Raw genomic sequence first — 17,547 nt, forward strand, 5'->3', positions numbered from 1 at the left:
AGTTGCCCAGCAGTGAAAAAATGAACATTTGCAAAATAATCATTATTCAAACAACCAAAGATGCTATGTATAAGTGTTTGTGCAATTATTGGTGCATCATCAAATTGATTAATTACATATGTGTAGGCTCAATTAAGAGCCCTTTAAATAACACACACTTTGGAAACAGGAGTCATCTTTGAAAAAGTCACGGGTCACGTGACGAAACGCGTCCGGACTCCTCCCCCTTTTTTTAACTGAACACCTGCATCTTCCAGGACACAGCTACTCCACCTGTAATTTACCTGCGGCAGTGACGGGCGGCCACCACTTGGCACGGAATCGAGCCGTGGGCTCTGTGCGGCAGCTGCGACCCGCCTCAGTATCCTCCATCCCGCTGATCACCAGCGGACGGTGCACGTCCAGGTAGTCTGGGAGGAAGCTTCTCAGTGCAGCCGGATCTCTGTGGCGGTGTCTTGTCCAGCAGCCTCACGCCTGCCTTCCGCACCTGTCTACACGGCACATACCGGGTGACTATCAGCAGGTCAATTGAGCTCAACTCAGCGGTTGATTTACACATCCAGACACGCCACGTACCCTCCAGCTTCACTATCTACTGGGCAAGTTCTGGACTCACCCGGGGACGCTCGGGTCCACCAGCCCATATGGAGAGGTAATTTCTTTCATATACAACCAACATATGCCGATAATCTGCAAAAAGAAGGGGATTTTGTGACTGCGCTGGGTTTTGATGATCACAACACTGATGTTATTTTCAATAAAACAAATTTATTCCTAAAATTGCACAATAGATATATATTAAGATAATAGATAAAATATGCACATGTATCAAGTGTTAAATAATACAATTATTAAAATGTAAAAATAACATCTTAAAGGACTACCCAATTCGCCAGGTGTTATATTAGGACTTCGTGGAGATATATGCAGTGACCGTTCCTGATGTATTTCCCCTATATCAATACAGTCCAGCTTATGTAATAGTCTCAGAATTTTAGGCAGGGTCCAATGGATGGACTAGTTACCGTTAGAGGGTAATGTGCTCCGGAATCTGGTGCTACCAGGGACCCCTGCCAGGAAGTGACTCTAAGGAGGACCGAACCATTCCCCGAAGTTTCGTCCAGACGTCCTGCTTTATTCTCAGACTACATATGGCAATTATCGCATAAAGGACAGCATACACCGTAATGCATGAGGAGCTCTCCACTACAGATTCCGGAGCACATTACCCTCTAACGGTAACTAGTCCATCCATTGGACCCTGCCTAAAATTCTGAGACTATTACATAAGCTGGACTGTATTGATATAGGGGAAATACATCAGGAACGGTCACTGCATATATCTCCACGAAGTCCTAATATAACACCTGGCGAATTGGGTAGTCCTTTAAGATGTTATTTTTACATTTTAATAATTGTATTATTTAACACTTGATACATGTGCATATTTTATCTATTATCTTAATATATATCTATTGTGCAATTTTAGGAATAAATTAGTTTTATTGAAAATAACATCAGTGTTGTGATCATCAAAACCCAGCGCAGTCACAAAATCCCCTTCTTTTTGCTGTGTAACATAACGGGAGTGACTCTCCCCCCCTTCTTGTGACTGCAGCTCGACGAAGCATCTCACACCTAAAGCGCCCAAGTACCTTCGGGTATATTTCTTCCTTCATATGCCGATAATCTGCATTGAAGTTTACTTCTTAAACGTGCAGTAACTGTGTCCTACTCAGGAATCACATTCAGCAGCTGTGGCAACAGTGTTTCCCAAGGATTGTAACACATTGTTACATTTGAACTTTCAATCAGCCAGTTCAGTGAAATTCTAACGTTACAAACAACAATTGCAATAGCTTAGATAATTCATGTGTTTTTAAATTTATGCATGTGGCAAACCAGAAAGCTACGATCAATATTACCTATGAATTGTCTTTATTAAATGGTATTTTTATTAGATTATTGTGAATATTAAATACATATACTTTTTACAAATTCATTTGACTCTTCGGTTGTTACAGAACCTGTGAAATTATGGTGTGTGGATTTCATGAGCACTTCTATTAATTTCTTTAGGTGAGAAAGATGAGCCTAAGATCTGTTTATAACGGGCAATAAAATATTACTTTTAAAGGGCTCATTCACACATACATAAAAAATAGATTTATCGTAAATGCGCAGGACTACGTGTAAATTGGTGACACGCACACGTATAGTGAAAGTTATATATACACATTTATTTGATCCAGTATGGTAAATGCCCAAACCCTTCCCTTACCCTGTGTTTTATATAACATTGCATTTACAGAATCACATAAACCTGACGTGGGAAGGGCCTCATGCAAATCATATAAACTATACGGCTTGCTGAACGTGCAACAGAAATATGTGCTTGTGGTATAACCAGCTGGAGTGAATTACTATATAGCAGGTTATTATATTACTATAGATAAGTTCAGAATGCAGCTGTAAATCTAGTCTGGGAACACGAGGATTCCACCCTTAATTAATATTAGACTTTACTTCTCTATTGCCAGCCATATATTATTCTACAGGAACCCTGAACAGTGCCAGTTTTCTATATTGCACAGAGATACTCCACTTTAAGGGACTTAGGGGCCCATTTATCAAACAATGGGGGACATTTACTAAGCAGTGAGAGGAGAGAAGTGAGCCAGTGGAGAAGTGGCCCCATCAACCAATCAGCAGCTCTGTATCATTATATAGTATGCAAATTATAGATGTTACTTCAGTGCTGATTGGTTGCCATGGGCAACTTCTCCACTGGCTCACTTCTCCGCTCTTATCACTGCTTAGTTACGCTTACCTGCCTGACAGGCAGATGGCTGTCCTTTCCCGCTCTAGTCTCACTCTGCTGATAATCTGCAAGGTTGGGATGGTCCCCTTTGGATGATGACATACCGGCTCTGCCAGTCAAATTGGACCAATGATGTCCAGACAAGCTCAGGGAACAGGCACAGGCAGAGGCAGGTACCTACTATTCCGTATAATAGTAAATAGCGGATGATGATGATGATGATGATGTCACAGGTACTAGCAAATCATAGTTGCCTACCCTCCCTCATTCTGCAGGAGACTCCCTGAAATAGTAGCAATCTCCCTCACTCCCCGAATACTTCCTCAATCTCCCTGCAAAAAAAGAGAAATCAGAGATACATACAATCAAATGGGATAATCAGTGCCATTTCCCTGTATTGGTTATAAGGCACAATGCGGCAGATGTATTAACCTGGAGAAGGCATAAGGAAGTGATAAACCAGTGATATGTGCAAGGTGATAAAGGCACCAGCCAATCAGATCATAACTGTTAATTTACATATTGGAGCTGATTGGCTGGTGCCTGTATCACCTTGCACTTATCACTGGTTCATCACTTCCTTATGCCTTCTCCAGGTTAATACATCTGCCCCAATGATCCCTATGGCTACATGCATTTCTTGTGGCCACTTACAGTATATGGAACCTCTTGTAAAACACAATACACAAAAAAATCCTGCAAAACATCAGTCTTTTCTTCAACAAGTAGATCTTACGAACTTTGGGGCTCATTTACATGTGGATGTAAGTTATTTTCATTACACGCCTCTCAGATGTAGCAGTACGCGCCCGCGCTGATATGCGTTACTGTCACACTCTCCCTGAAATGCTTTTTCAAAAGTAGGTAAGTATGTAGCAAATTGCTTGCGATTCCCTATTTACAAACCTGAGACGTGCAGTCAGGGGAGGCAGTGCCTCCCCTGTCATTCTCCTCTGTCATTAATGATTACAATAATATAAAGAAGATACTTATGACACATATTCTGTGTCCTAAGTATATGCTTTATATTATTGTATAATTTCTACATTTGAAAACAGGTTAAAAAATTTTTTAGAGGCACCGAGAGCGGTGCCTCCTGTGTATAATGTCAAAGAGCCGGAAGCGGGGGGTGGGCAGGGGGCGTGACCAAGGACAGGGCTGTAAAAGCCCATTGAAAAAACCAGGTTAAGCGGCACCAGTGTGAGTGCCTCAGTGACAGGGGCGTGCTTTCAGCCCATATGATAGCACGCCCCTGCCTCTGATGCACATATGATTGGGCACTACAAATTGATCTCACCCGCTGGCCGCTTCCGTTCCTCCGGCCAGACCCTCTGCAGCTCCGCCGAAGAGACCCTGGTGGCCTCTGCTCCCCTGACCTCTCCTGCCTAGCGGTTGCATAGAGCGACGGGCGCTGGTGAACTCAGCACCGCTAATCACCAGCTCACCGCCGGCGCCTCTCATCAAGCTTGCCTCCCCTCTCCGTTGGTGCCGCTCATCTCCCCCCGGCTCACCGATGGTCCAGCACATCCCCCTTCCCTCCCGCTCACCACCGCTAGGTGCCGCACATCAAGCCACCGCCGCTCACCGCTGCCTTCCCCCTCGGCTCAGCTATGGTGCCGCTCACCCCCCAACCCCCCGCTCAGCGATGGTCCGGCAAATCACACACACCCGCTCATCGTTGGGTGCCGACCCCCCCCCCCCCCCCTGCTCAGCGATGGTCCAACAAATCCCCCCCGCTCAGCAATGGTCCCGCAAATCACCCCCCTCGCTCACCGCTGGGCGCCGATTCCCCCCCCCCCCGCTCAGCACCCACAGCTCACCTCTCATCACCCCCAGGCACCCCCCCTGCTCATCACCCACAGCTCACCTCTCATCACCCCCAGGCACCCCCCCTGCTCATCACCCACAGCTCACCTCTCATCACCCTCAGACACCCCCCCCCCCCCACTCATCACCCACAGCTCACCTCTCATCACCCTCAGGCCCCCCCCCCCCCCTGCTCATCACCCACAGCTCACCTCTCATCACCCTCAGGCACCCCCCCCTGCTCATCACCCACAGCTCACCTCTCATCACCCCCAGGCACCCCCCCCCCTGCTCATCACCCACAGCTCACCTCTCATCACCCTCAGGCACCCCCCCCCTGCTCATCACCCACAGCTCACCTCTCATCACCCCCCCCCCCCTGCTCTTCACCCCCAGGCACCCCCCCCCCGCTTATCACCCCCAGTTGCACCCCCCCCTGCTCTTCACCCCCAGGCGCCCCCCCCCCCCCCCCCGCTTATCACCCCCCCTTCCCTGCTCATCACCCACAGCTCACCTCTCATCAGCCTCAGGCACCCCCCCCCTGCTCATCACCCACAGCTCACCTCTCATCAGCCTCAGGCACCCCCCCCCCCCCCTGCTCATCACCCACAGCTCACCTCTCATCACCCTCAGGCACCCCCCCCTGCTCATCACCCACAGCTCACCTCTCATCACCCCCAGGCCCCCCCCCCTACTCTTCACCCCCAGGCACACACCCCCCGCTTATCACCCCCAGTTCAGCGCAGCTCCCTGCTCATATCCCCCCCCCCCTCACTGCTGCCCGCCGTTTCCCTGCCAGCTGGAGGGAGCGCAGGGGAAGCTGTAATGCCGGGCCCGGGGCTTCACTGACACTATCCTGCGCTCACCCCCCGCTGGCGGCTCATTGAGTGTCTACTGGGGGAAGCTGCAGTGCCTGGGGCTCCGCTGAGACTGCTGCGCTCACCCCCGCTGGTGATGTATGTATCCTCATCCACTGCACTGCAGACCACTGCATCCTCAGCACAGCCGCTATTAAAGAGGTAATCTTACCCTGCTGCCTTTCTCTCTCCCTAGTCCCTACTGTATGCCCTTGCTGTCCCTCTCTCTCACTCTCCCTGTCCTTCTGTCACTCTCCCTGTCCCTATGTCCCTGCTGTCACTTTCCATGTCCATCTCCATGTCACTCCCCCTTTCCCTATGTCCCTGCTGTCACTTTCCATGTCCCACTCTCTGTACCTCTCCCTGTCCTTATGTTCTTGCTGTCACTTTCCCTGTTCCTGCTGTCACTCTCCCTGAATTATTTCTCATTCCATGTGAATTTCGGCTCATTCAGTGTGCTATAATGTGAATTTCGGCTCATTCTGTGTGCTATAATGTGAATTTTGGCTCATACCGTGTGCTATAATGTGAATTTCGGCTCATACCGTGTGCTATAATGTGAATTTCGGCTCATACTGTGTGCTATAATGTGAATTTCGGCTCATACCGTGTGCTATAATGTGAATTTTGGCTCATTCTGTGTGGTATAATGTGAAATGGGCACCAATACTAGACAGTATAAGGGGTCCTACTATTGTGGTGTATAAGGGGTATATGGTGTGGTAAACTACACTGAAGTACACGCCCCCTTATCCGTAGCGCACGCGCCTTCGGTACGTACATAATTGCAACCTTCACTTTTCCATATCCCCACTTCAAAATTCCACTTCAACCACTGTGAGGGATGGTATCAGAATCCTGGCGCTTGAGATGACGACTGTCAGAATACCGACAGCGTCATCCCGATGTGCAGGATCCCGACAACCCCCCCCCCAAACCCTGCAGCCTGTTTCTAAACTGCGCCAGGTAGAGCCCATTCCTAGACTGGTACTGCTGGCCAGGGATGACTCTACTTGTCTCCAGCCTCCACCACAAGCAGCAGCGCAGCTGTTGGGAGACCTGCTGCTGCTGGCGGAGAATGGAGGTGAGCAGAGTCTGTCCCCATGCTGCCCAAAAGGAGGCTCTAGAATCTGCCCCCTACTGCTGTAGTGCAGGTAGGAGACACAAGCACAGCGGGCACAGCCAGGGGTGGTGATGACATGATATAGTGCTATGGATTGTATGAGGAAGGGGGCCCCAAATCGGTGTGTTGCTTAGGGGTCTAAACTCGCCTCTGGCAGCGGACATACCTCACTGCACGCCACTGTTACAAACATACTGCTGACCTTGGTTGACGCTTTCTTTATCAGTCAGGCATACATTGGGCTAAATGTACAGTAGTTGCCTGCGAGAATGCTTGTATTTCTGCAGCGGGGTACACTGTATTCCACAGGGAATAACATCGGGGTGTAGAGTAGGCTCTTGATCCGAGGCACCAACAGGCTAAAAGTTTTGACTGTTCCCAAGATGCTCAGCGCTGCCTCCTCTATAACCCCACCTCCGTGCACAGGAGCTCAGTTTGTAAGTTGGTGCCTGCAGTGCAGGCAGCTAACAAGCAGGGCTGCTCCAGCAGCCCTAAGAAGAGCTATTTTAAAGAAGATAGAAGATTTCAAGGGCTGTAGCAGAGGCACTCTAGTGCTAGATATCATTCTGATATCTTCTGCTGCAGCTCCATCACCTCCCCCAGCGGCGCTGTATACTCCCGCGTCCCTGGTTGCCGGGTACTTTCAGCGGAGGCTCTGGTTCTTCACCCAGGACACACACACTGACTGAAGTTCTCCAGGATCGCGTGGCCACACTCAGGGAGGAGGTAAGAGGGTCCCCCAGGCGGGACCCGCTGGAAATCGCGATCCGCCGCTGCAATTAGGAGGCGGTCCGCGCGCGCTGGCGTGGACACTGTGTTGGTACAGGGACCCCACTAGACCACCAGGGGAAGGGCACAGGTCGGATTAGGCTATAATCCATTTTATTATGGCCCGCAGCACCCGGTGGTTAAGTCCAGCAAGGGGATAAGGCTCCGGCCTGTAGCTCCTCCCCCAGCCCCTGGGCGCCATTTAGAGTAAATGTTCCCGCCCTGGAGCTGCATCTCTCTGTCTCACTCACTCCCTGTCAGCGTTTGGGCGCCATTACACACAGCTGCACTGATTCTGGGACTGGTGGGTGATGCCTCCTCTGTAAACTAAAGCCGCCTGCATCATCAGCGCTGTGCATTTACTAGAGATGAGCGGGTTCGGTTTCTCTGAATCCGAACCCGCCAGAACTTCATGTTTTTTTTCACGGGTCCGAGCGACTCGGATCTTCCCGCCTTGCTCGGTTAACCCGAGCGCGCCCGAACGTCATCATGACGCTGTCGGATTCTCGCGAGGCTCGGATTCTATCGCGAGACTCGGATTCTATATAAGGAGCCGCGCGTCGCCGCCATTTTCACACGTGCATTGAGATTGATAGGGAGAGGACGTGGCTGGCGTCCTCTCCGTTTAGAATTAGAATAGATTAGAGAGACACTTGATTTACTAATTTTGGGGAGCATTAGGAGTACTCAGTAGTGTACAGTGCAGAGTTTTGCTGATAGTGACCAGTGACCACCACTTTTATTTATAATCCGTTCTCTGCCTGAAAAAAGCGATACACAGCACACAGTGACTCAGTCACATACCATATCTGTGTGCACTGCTCAGGCTCAGGCCAGTGTGCTGCATCATCTATTATCTATCTATATATAATATTATATATATCTGTCTGACTGCTCAGCTCACACAGCTTATAATTGTGGGGGAGACTGGGGAGCACTACTGCAGTGCCAGTTATAGGTTATAGCAGGAGCCAGGAGTACATAATATATTATATAGTGAGTGATCACCAGACACACAGTGCAGTTTATTTAATATATCCGTTCTCTGCCTGAAAAAAGCGATACACACAGTGACTCAGTCAGTCACATACCATATCTGTGTGCACTGCTCAGGCTCAGGCCAGTGTGCTGCATCATCTATATATATTATATATCTGTCTGACTGCTCAGCTCACACAGCTTATAATTGTGGGGGAGACTGGGGAGCACTACTGCAGTGCCAGTTATAGGTTATAGCAGGAGCCAGGAGTACATAATATTATATTAAAATTAAACAGTGCACACTTTTGCTGCAGGAGTGCCACTGCCAGTGTGACTAGTGACCAGTGACCTGACCACCAGTATATAATATTAGTAGTATACTATCTCTTTATCAACCAGTCTATATTAGCAGCAGACACAGTACAGTGCGGTAGTTCACGGCTGTGGCTACCTCTGTGTCGGCACTCGGCAGCCCGTCCATAATTGTATATACCACCTAACCGTGGTTTTTTTTTCTTTCTTTATACATACATACTAGTTACGAGTATACTATCTCTTTATCAACCAGTCTATATATTAGCAGCAGACACAGTACAGTGCGGTAGTTCACGGCTGTGGCTACCTCTGTGTCGGCACTCGGCAGCCCGTCCATAATTGTATATACCACCTAACCGTGTTTTTTTTTTCTTTCTTTATACATACATACTAGTTACGAGTATACTATCTCTTTATCAACCAGTCTATATATTAGCAGCAGACACAGTACAGTGCGGTAGTTCACGGCTGTGGCTACCTCTGTGTCGGCACTCGGCAGCCCGTCCATAATTGTATATACCACCTAACCGTGGTTTTTTTTTCTTTCTTTATACATACATACTAGTTACGAGTATACTATCTCTTTATCAACCAGTCTATATTAGCAGCAGACACAGTACAGTGCGGTAGTTCACGGCTGTGGCTACCTCTGTGTCGGCACTCGGCAGCCCGTCCATAATTGTATATGCCACCTAACCGTGGTTTTTTTTTCTTTCTTTATACATACATACTAGTTACGAGTATACTATCTCTTTATCAACCAGTCTATATATTAGCAGCAGACACAGTACAGTGCGGTAGTTCACGGCTGTGGCTACCTCTGTGTCGGCACTCGGCAGCCCCGACCTCGGTGCAAATTTTAGGACTAAAAATAATATTGTGAGGTGTGAGGTATTCAGAATAGACTGAAAATGAGTGTAAATTATGGTTTTTGAGGTTAATAATACTTTGGGATCAAAATGACCCCCAAATTCTATGATTTAAGCTGTTTTTTAGTGTTTTTTGAACAAAACACCCGAATCCAAAACACACCCGAATCCGACAAAAAAAAATTCGGTGAGGTTTTGCCAAAACGCGTTCGAACCCAAAACACGGCCGCGGAACCGAACCCAAAACCAAAACACAAAACCCGAAAAATTTCAGGCGCTCATCTCTAGCATTTACAGGACACTTTAGTATTCTACATGTTGTTTAGACAGTGTTAGTCAAGAACAAGTGCATACTTCAGGGTTATTTAGTACAAGTACCCTGTGATATTCATCCAGTTTTACTGTGCATTTATACATCTATTTATATACATAGCTTTACTTAGTATTGCTAGTCCAGTGCAGTTTTATTATTTGTCATCATTTCTGCATTGTACATGTGACTGTGTGTGTGTGCATATAGCTGCTGGGGGTGGTCTTCAGTTTGCCGGCTGTCGGGATCCCGGCTCACAGTATACGGGCGCCGGAATCCAGACACCTGGCATACCGACACCTTTTCTCCCTCTTGGGGGTCCAAGCCCACCCCTGGAGGGAGGATAACGTGGTGCGCATAGCGCACCACCGTGCCCGCAGCGTGGCGAGCGCAGCGAGTCCACAAGGGGCTCATTTGCGCTCGCCCAGCTGTCGGTATGCCGGCGGACGGGATTCTGGCCGCGGTATGCTGGCCGCCGGGAGCCCCGGCCGCCGGCATACCCTACTACACCCAGCTGCTGGGTGATCTCTACTCCGTGTATCTCACTCCTACTGCTATCCCTATATTCTGTAACCTGAAGGGCTCCGTGCGTCAGGGTTATTAGATAATATAGGTATTTCACAGGATATACGTATTTTGTAATTTTCTCTGTGTTTTTCAGTCACATTTTACCTCAGAAATCCTCTGTTTGTGCTGTCACACTGCACGGGGGGGATTGTGTTAGGTAATATATTTGCTGATATTGTACTGTGTCGCCCGTGGTTTACGCTTTCATATCATGTCAGCTACAGGGGGCGATGGGTCTGGGACTGATTCCGCCGTGCGCGGTTATGATGTCCCGGACACATTGACGGATAACATGGCTGCGAAGGGTTCATGTGTTGGGGGTTCTGTACCCCGCCCCCCCCCCCCTCCCCAGTCAGTTTGTAACAACGGGGGCACATCAGGGACTGCCTTGGGCTGTTTTTTTTTTTCTAATTTACTGACTACGCTGGTAACTAGACTTGCGCCCCTATGGGACCTCCTGTGCCTTAACAGCCTTATATGGTCCCTGCAGTTAATCCGCCATGGACAGATGCTCTGTCCACTCAGTTACAGCAATTGAATAACTCTTTGGGTAAAAGTGTTCCTGACCCTCGCCCGCATAAGACTAAACCTAAGAAGTTCTCTAAGCGGGCTGTTACTTCCTCTCGATCCACGCATGTTCCGGATACCTCTTCTGATGAAGATGGCGTGTAGACTGACCCCTCAGACTCTGATCATGACGTTTCTGATGGGGAATCTGTTTCACAGGTGGATGTTCCTGATTTATTAGAAGCTATCAGGGTCATTCTTCAGATTGATGATGATCCTGAGCCTGCTACTACATCTAAGAAACCGGACAGGTTCAAACGTCAGAAGGTTACTAAATTAATTTTACCTCATTCTGACCACTTGGTTGACATTCGTCAGGAATCCTGGGAAAACTCAGGAAAGAAATTCACCCCACACAAGAAAATGCTAGCTTGCTATCCCCTTGCGGCAGAATTGAGTAAAAATTGGGAAACGCCACCGCCGGTGGATTCGCAAATCGCTCGGCTGGTGGTGTCATCTGCTCTGCCTGTCACTACCGTCACTTCTCTCAAGGAGCCGATGGATAAGCGGGTGGAGGGCTGCTTAAAAGCTATCTATACCCTTGCAGGGACTGCGCATAGGCCCACCATTGCGGCTACTTGGGCTATTGAGTCATGGGCTCAAGAAATAGAGGCTGAGTTTCTATCCAATTTTTCTGAACATGCCAGACAATGTCTCTCTTATATTGCCATGGCATCTCATTACATTAAAAAAGCAGCTTCAGATGCAGGTGTGCTGGCGGCCAAGGCTGCTACGACATCCATTTTGGCTCGCCGTATTCTCTGGTTGCAGTCCTGGTCGGTAGACTTGGACTCTAAGAAAACCCTGGAGGTGCTCCCGTTTAAAGGAAACGTCCTCTTTGGTGAGGATCTCAACAAGATTGTTGCTGACTAGGCGTCTCCTAAGACTGCATGTCTACCTAGTACTACACCTTCGGCCCGAAGGCTAAGAGTACTTCCTTTTGTTCCTTTCGCCCTCCGGGTAAAGCAAAGGGTCAGGCGTATACGAAACAGTCTTGCACTTCCAAAACCACCAAGCCCAAACGTGCGTGGGCTGCCCGTCAGCTGGCTTCCAAATCTGACAAGCCTGCGGCATGACGGGGCGGGCCTCCCACTGGGGGATCCCAGGGTGGGGGGCCGACTTCTACAGTTCACCCAGCTATGGTTGCAGACCACTTCAGATGATTGAGTACGGGAAGTCGTCACTCACGGATATGCTATATTCTTCAAGACACGTCCCCCTCCTCGCTGTTGCCTGACGGACATCCCTTCGGATCAGGTGAATGCAACAACTCTCCGCTTAGTGGTACAATCCCTCCTGGACACAGGAGTGGTAGTGCTGGTGCCTCTGGCTCAGAGGGGCAAAGGGTACTATTCAACGCTGTTCCTAGTTCCCAAACCGAATGGTTCCTCCTGGCCCATTCTCAACCTCAAATCTTTGAACAAGTTAGTGAGGGTCTCAAAATTTCATATGGAGACCCTTTGCTCTATTGTCCTGGCTTTGGAACCAGGGGACTATATGGTATCCCTGGATATACAGGATGCTTACCTGCATATACCTATTGCCATGTCACATCAGCAATACCTGGGGTTTGCTATTGGAAATCTTCATTACCAATTCCGGGCCTTACCGGTTGGTCTGACCACAGCTCCGCAAATTTTCACCAAGGTCATGGCAGTTATGACGGCTTCACTCTGGACAATCTGCTGATCCTGGACAATTCCCCAGAAGTTCTCCTCCGTCATTTGGATCTCATGGTCCAGTTCCTGCAAGCCCTTGGGTAGCGCGTCAAGTAGAAGAACTCATCCCTGGTCCCTGCTCAGAGCATTATGCACCTGGGTGCGTTGTTGGACATACACAACCAGAGGTTGTTTTCGTCAAACGAGAAAGTCCTGAAGCTTCAGGACAGGATACGTTGCTTCCTTTCTCGTCCGCGTGTGTCGATACACTCGGCGATGCAAGTCCTAGGCCTCATGGTGTCGGCTTTCGACATGGTGGAGTATGCTCATTTTCATTCCCGCCCTCTGCAGAAACTGATTCTTGCCAAGTGGGACGGCTTGCCTCACCGGATCAGGTCTCAAATGATCTCCTTGTCCCCGGAGGTCCATCTGTCACTGACGTGGTGCCTGCAGGACCAACGATTGAGCAAGGGTCGTCCTTTCTGGATCTCCAACAGGGTACTTATAACAACGGATGCCAGTCTGAGGGGTTGGTGCACGGTGTCGGAGCAACACTCTCTTCAGGGTCTGTAGACCAGGGAGGAGTCTCTCATCCCGATAAGCATTCTAGAATTGCGGGCAGTGTTCAATGCTCTGAAACTGGCCCGGCATCTGGTACTGAACAGGCCTGTTCAAGTACAGTCAGACAACGCCACCACGGTGGCGTACATAAATCATAAAGGCGGCACTCGAAGCCACATGGCATTGATGGAAGTGTCAAAGATTTTTCAATGGGCGGAACGCCATCTGCCAGCCATATCGGCAGTGTTCAAGCCGGGGGTCCTCAACTGGGAAGCGGGCTTCCTCAGTCGTCAGGACGTACACGCCAGAGAGTGGAGCCTTCATCAAGAAGTATTTCAACTCCCAGTGGACAAGTGGGGCCTACCAGATGTAGACCTGATGGCGTCTCGACACAATCACAAGGTTCCGGTCTGCGGAGCAAGAACAAGGGATCCTCAAGCAGCGTTCGTGGATGCACTCGCAATTCCATGGGACTTTCGTCTGCCATACATGTTCCCTTCGGTGTCACTTCTGCCCAGGGTGATAAGGAAGTTCAAGCAAGAAGGAGGAATACTACTTCTAATCGCTCCAGCGTGGCCCAGACGGCATTGGTTCTCAGACCTGCAGGGTCTCTCGATGGAGCGTCCTCTTCTACTTCTGCAACGTCCAGACCTCCTCGTTCAGGGCCCTTGTGTGTACCAGGATTTGGCCTGACTGGCTTTGATGGCGTGGCTCTTGAAGCTTCCGTACTGAGGGCCAAGGGTTTGTCTGAGGCTGTCATTCAAACTATGTTGAAGGGCTGTAAGCCGGCTTCTGCTCGGATTTACCATAGGGTCTGGAACTCTTATTTTGCTTGGTGCGCATATAACAATCATGACGTTTACAAGTTTAGTAAGGCCAAACTTTTGGCCTTCCTACAACAGGGCCAGGACTTGGGCCTTCGGCTGGACTCCCTCAAGATTCATATTTCGGCCTTGTCCAGGGCCGAAACTAGGGGGGGGGGCTAGGGGGTCACGTGCCCCGGGTGCTGGGCTGTAGGGGGCGCTAATGAGCCCAGTTCGTCTGTATGAATACTAGCTTCCGCTAGCTCCCCGACAGCTACTGACCTGCTGTAGGGAGCCAGCAGCACTAGACGCGGCTCTCTGTGCTTCCGGGATGCGGGCGCAGGCACATCGCGCGTGTGACGTCATGACGTCGCACGTGCATGTGGCGTGACGCGCGCACCCGGCTAGAGAGAGCACGGAGCTGGAGGCGGGAGTCTCTGGCGCCGGCGGCCGCGGCTAAAATAGCAAATCCTGGCTGCATGGTATGCGCACAAAGGTGAGTGCTGCGGGCGGCTACCTAACTGTTGGCTGCAGAGTACAAAGCACTGGGGACTTAGTTAATACACTGACTGGCTCACTGACATGTAAAAAAAAATTTAAACCAGTATCCCACATTAATATATATATATATATATATATATATATATATATAAGGGAGGGTAGGGGTACTAGCGACTGACAGTGTCTACACTTAAAGGATATATATATGAAGAATGATGCAATACGTATTTCTAAAAAATGGGGGGGTATTTATTATAAAACAGACATTTTAATTACAATACAAAAAAATGGTTTGGAATAAAAAACGGTGGATTTGATCGATTAAAACAAAAATTCAGGCTAATTAACACAGTTGACCTTCCATTTTTAAGATAAGCATTATTCTCTTATCTCAAATAATTTTATATTTTTATTGTTCCAGATAATTTTTATGTGTTAATTAGCCTGAATTTTTGTTTTAATCGATCAAATCCACCGTTTTTTATTCCAAACCATTTTTTTGTATTGTAATTAAAATGTCTGTTTTATAATAAATACCCCCCCATTTTTTAGAAATACGTATTGCATCATTCTTCATATATATATCCTTTAAGTGTAGACACTGTCAGTCGCTAGTACCCCTACCCTCCCTTATATACTTTTAACTAACAGGCAGCTTATCACTGCCTATTATTTGGGGTAAGCAGACACCTTTTACTCTTAAAGGAGTGTCTACACCACTGGTTATTATATTTTATAATTTTTAAAAAAAACTGCATAGTCGGCCTATACACCTATACTTGTGGCGCCATACTCCTACCACTCCATATATATATATATATATATATATATATATATAATATATTTTTATATATATATATATATATATATATGTGTGTGTGTATGTATATATATATATATATATATATATATAAAATATATATATTTTTGAATATAATATATATATATATATATAAATAAAATATATTTTATATTCTATATACAGTATGTGTATCTATATGTATATATATATATATATTATACTGTGTATATATATATATATATATATTATACTGTGTATATATATATATATATATATATATATATATATATATATACAGAATGATCCGGCACTCCAGCAGGCCCTCGGCTGCAAATGCTGATGTGCTCACGGTGCCTTCCTCATGGACACAATAGCCCCCAATGTAGCAAGCGGATGGAGGCAGCACTCAGAGACTTTTCAATTTTAAACGTGAACAAGTTTAATGGTGCATCTACGTTTCGGAGCCGACGGGGCTACGGCTCCGAAACGTACATGCACCATTAAACTTGTTCACGTTTAATATTGAAAAGTCTCTGAGTGCTGCCTCCATCCGCTTGCTATATATATATATTTATATATATATTATACACATATAGATATATAAATATATCGGCACTCAAGCAGGTCTTTTGAAGTGTTACAAGTATATTGTCAGGTGTCACATCAAACAAGCAATGTTCCGGGGCCCGTAGCCTCTCCTTTGCCCCTTTGGGCTACGGGCCTCGTAACATTGGCTTATATGATGTGACACCTGACAATATACTATTTAGTACAGAGGGCATATTACATTTATGTCAGAAGGGCCATCGTTCATGGTTGAAAGATGTCTGAAAGGGCAAAGTGTACAGTTGTGGGGTTTTCTGTGTTTTGTATTTATTATTTTATTTATTTATGTTTTTATTAAAAAAAAAATTGGGTTGGGTGGGGTGCCAAATTGCTGCCTTGCCCCGGGTGACAGAAATCCTAGTTTCGGCCCTGCCTTGTCGGTATGGTTTCAGAGAAAAATTGCAACTCTGCCTGATGTTCATACATTCACTCGGGGTGTTTTACGGATTCAACCTCCCTATGTCCCACCTGTGGCTCCTTGGGATTTGTCGGTGGTTCTGGAGGCTTTGCAAGAATATCCACTTGAACCTCTTGAATCCACGGACCTTAAGTGGCTTTCCCTCAAGGTCTTTTTTTCTGTTGGCTATTGCCTCTGCTATATGGGTTTCAGATTTGGGTGCCTGGTCTTGTAGGTCCCCCTATCTGATTTTTCACTGGGACCGGGCGCTTCTTTGAACGCACCCTGGTTATCTACCTAAGGTGGTGTCTTCTTTCCACATTAACCAGGAGATTGTGGTTCCGGCCTTTGACTCTCCGGATTTATCTACCAAAGAGCGGTCTTTGGATGTGGTACGGGCTCTCCATATCTATGTGAAGAGGACAGCCTCCATCAGGAAGTCTGATTCTCTCTTTGTACTGCTTGGTTTTCACAAACGTGGCTGGTCTGTTAACAAGCAGACCTTGGCCAGATGGATTAGAATGGTGATTGCACATGCTTATGTACAGACTGACCTTCCAGCTCCTGCAACCATCAAAGCCCATTTTCAGTCCTTATTGGGCGACCCGCTGTGGTGCGACCCTTCAACACTTGTGCAAGGCGGCTACGTGGTCCTCAGTGAACACCTTCATAAGGTTCTATGCCTTTGATACTTCTGCCTCCCAGGATGCTTCCTTTGGACGCCGGGTTCTTGTGCTCGCTACAGTGCGTCCCCTCCCATGAGGAACTGCTTTAGGACATCCCCGATGTTATTCCCTGTGGAATGCAGAAAAGGAGATTTATGGTAAGAACTTACCTTTGTTAAATCTTTTTCTGCGATGTACACCGGGTTCCACAGGGCGCCCACCCTGACGCACTTAGCTTCTTTGGGTTGGTATGGCATTAGCCGCTGATACCTTCTCCTGTGAGAATTTGGTGTCTGTGGCTACTAACGGTTGTCGTCTCTTTTACCTGCTACTGCATTGGACTGGTTAACGTTAACAAAACAGAGCTCCTGTGCACGGAGGCATGGTTATAGAGGAGGTGGCGCAGAGCATCTTGAGAACAGTCAAAGCTTTTAGCCTGTTGGTGACTTGGATCAAGATCCTACTCTACACCACAATGTTATTCCCTGTGGAATCCAGTGTACCTCGCAGAAAGAGATTTAACAAAGGTAAGTTCTTACCATAAATCTCCTTTTTTTAAAGCGGCAATCA

Source organism: Pseudophryne corroboree, chromosome 1 (genome assembly GCF_028390025.1).
Source record: "Pseudophryne corroboree isolate aPseCor3 chromosome 1, aPseCor3.hap2, whole genome shotgun sequence".
NCBI lineage: Eukaryota > Metazoa > Chordata > Amphibia > Anura > Myobatrachidae > Pseudophryne > Pseudophryne corroboree.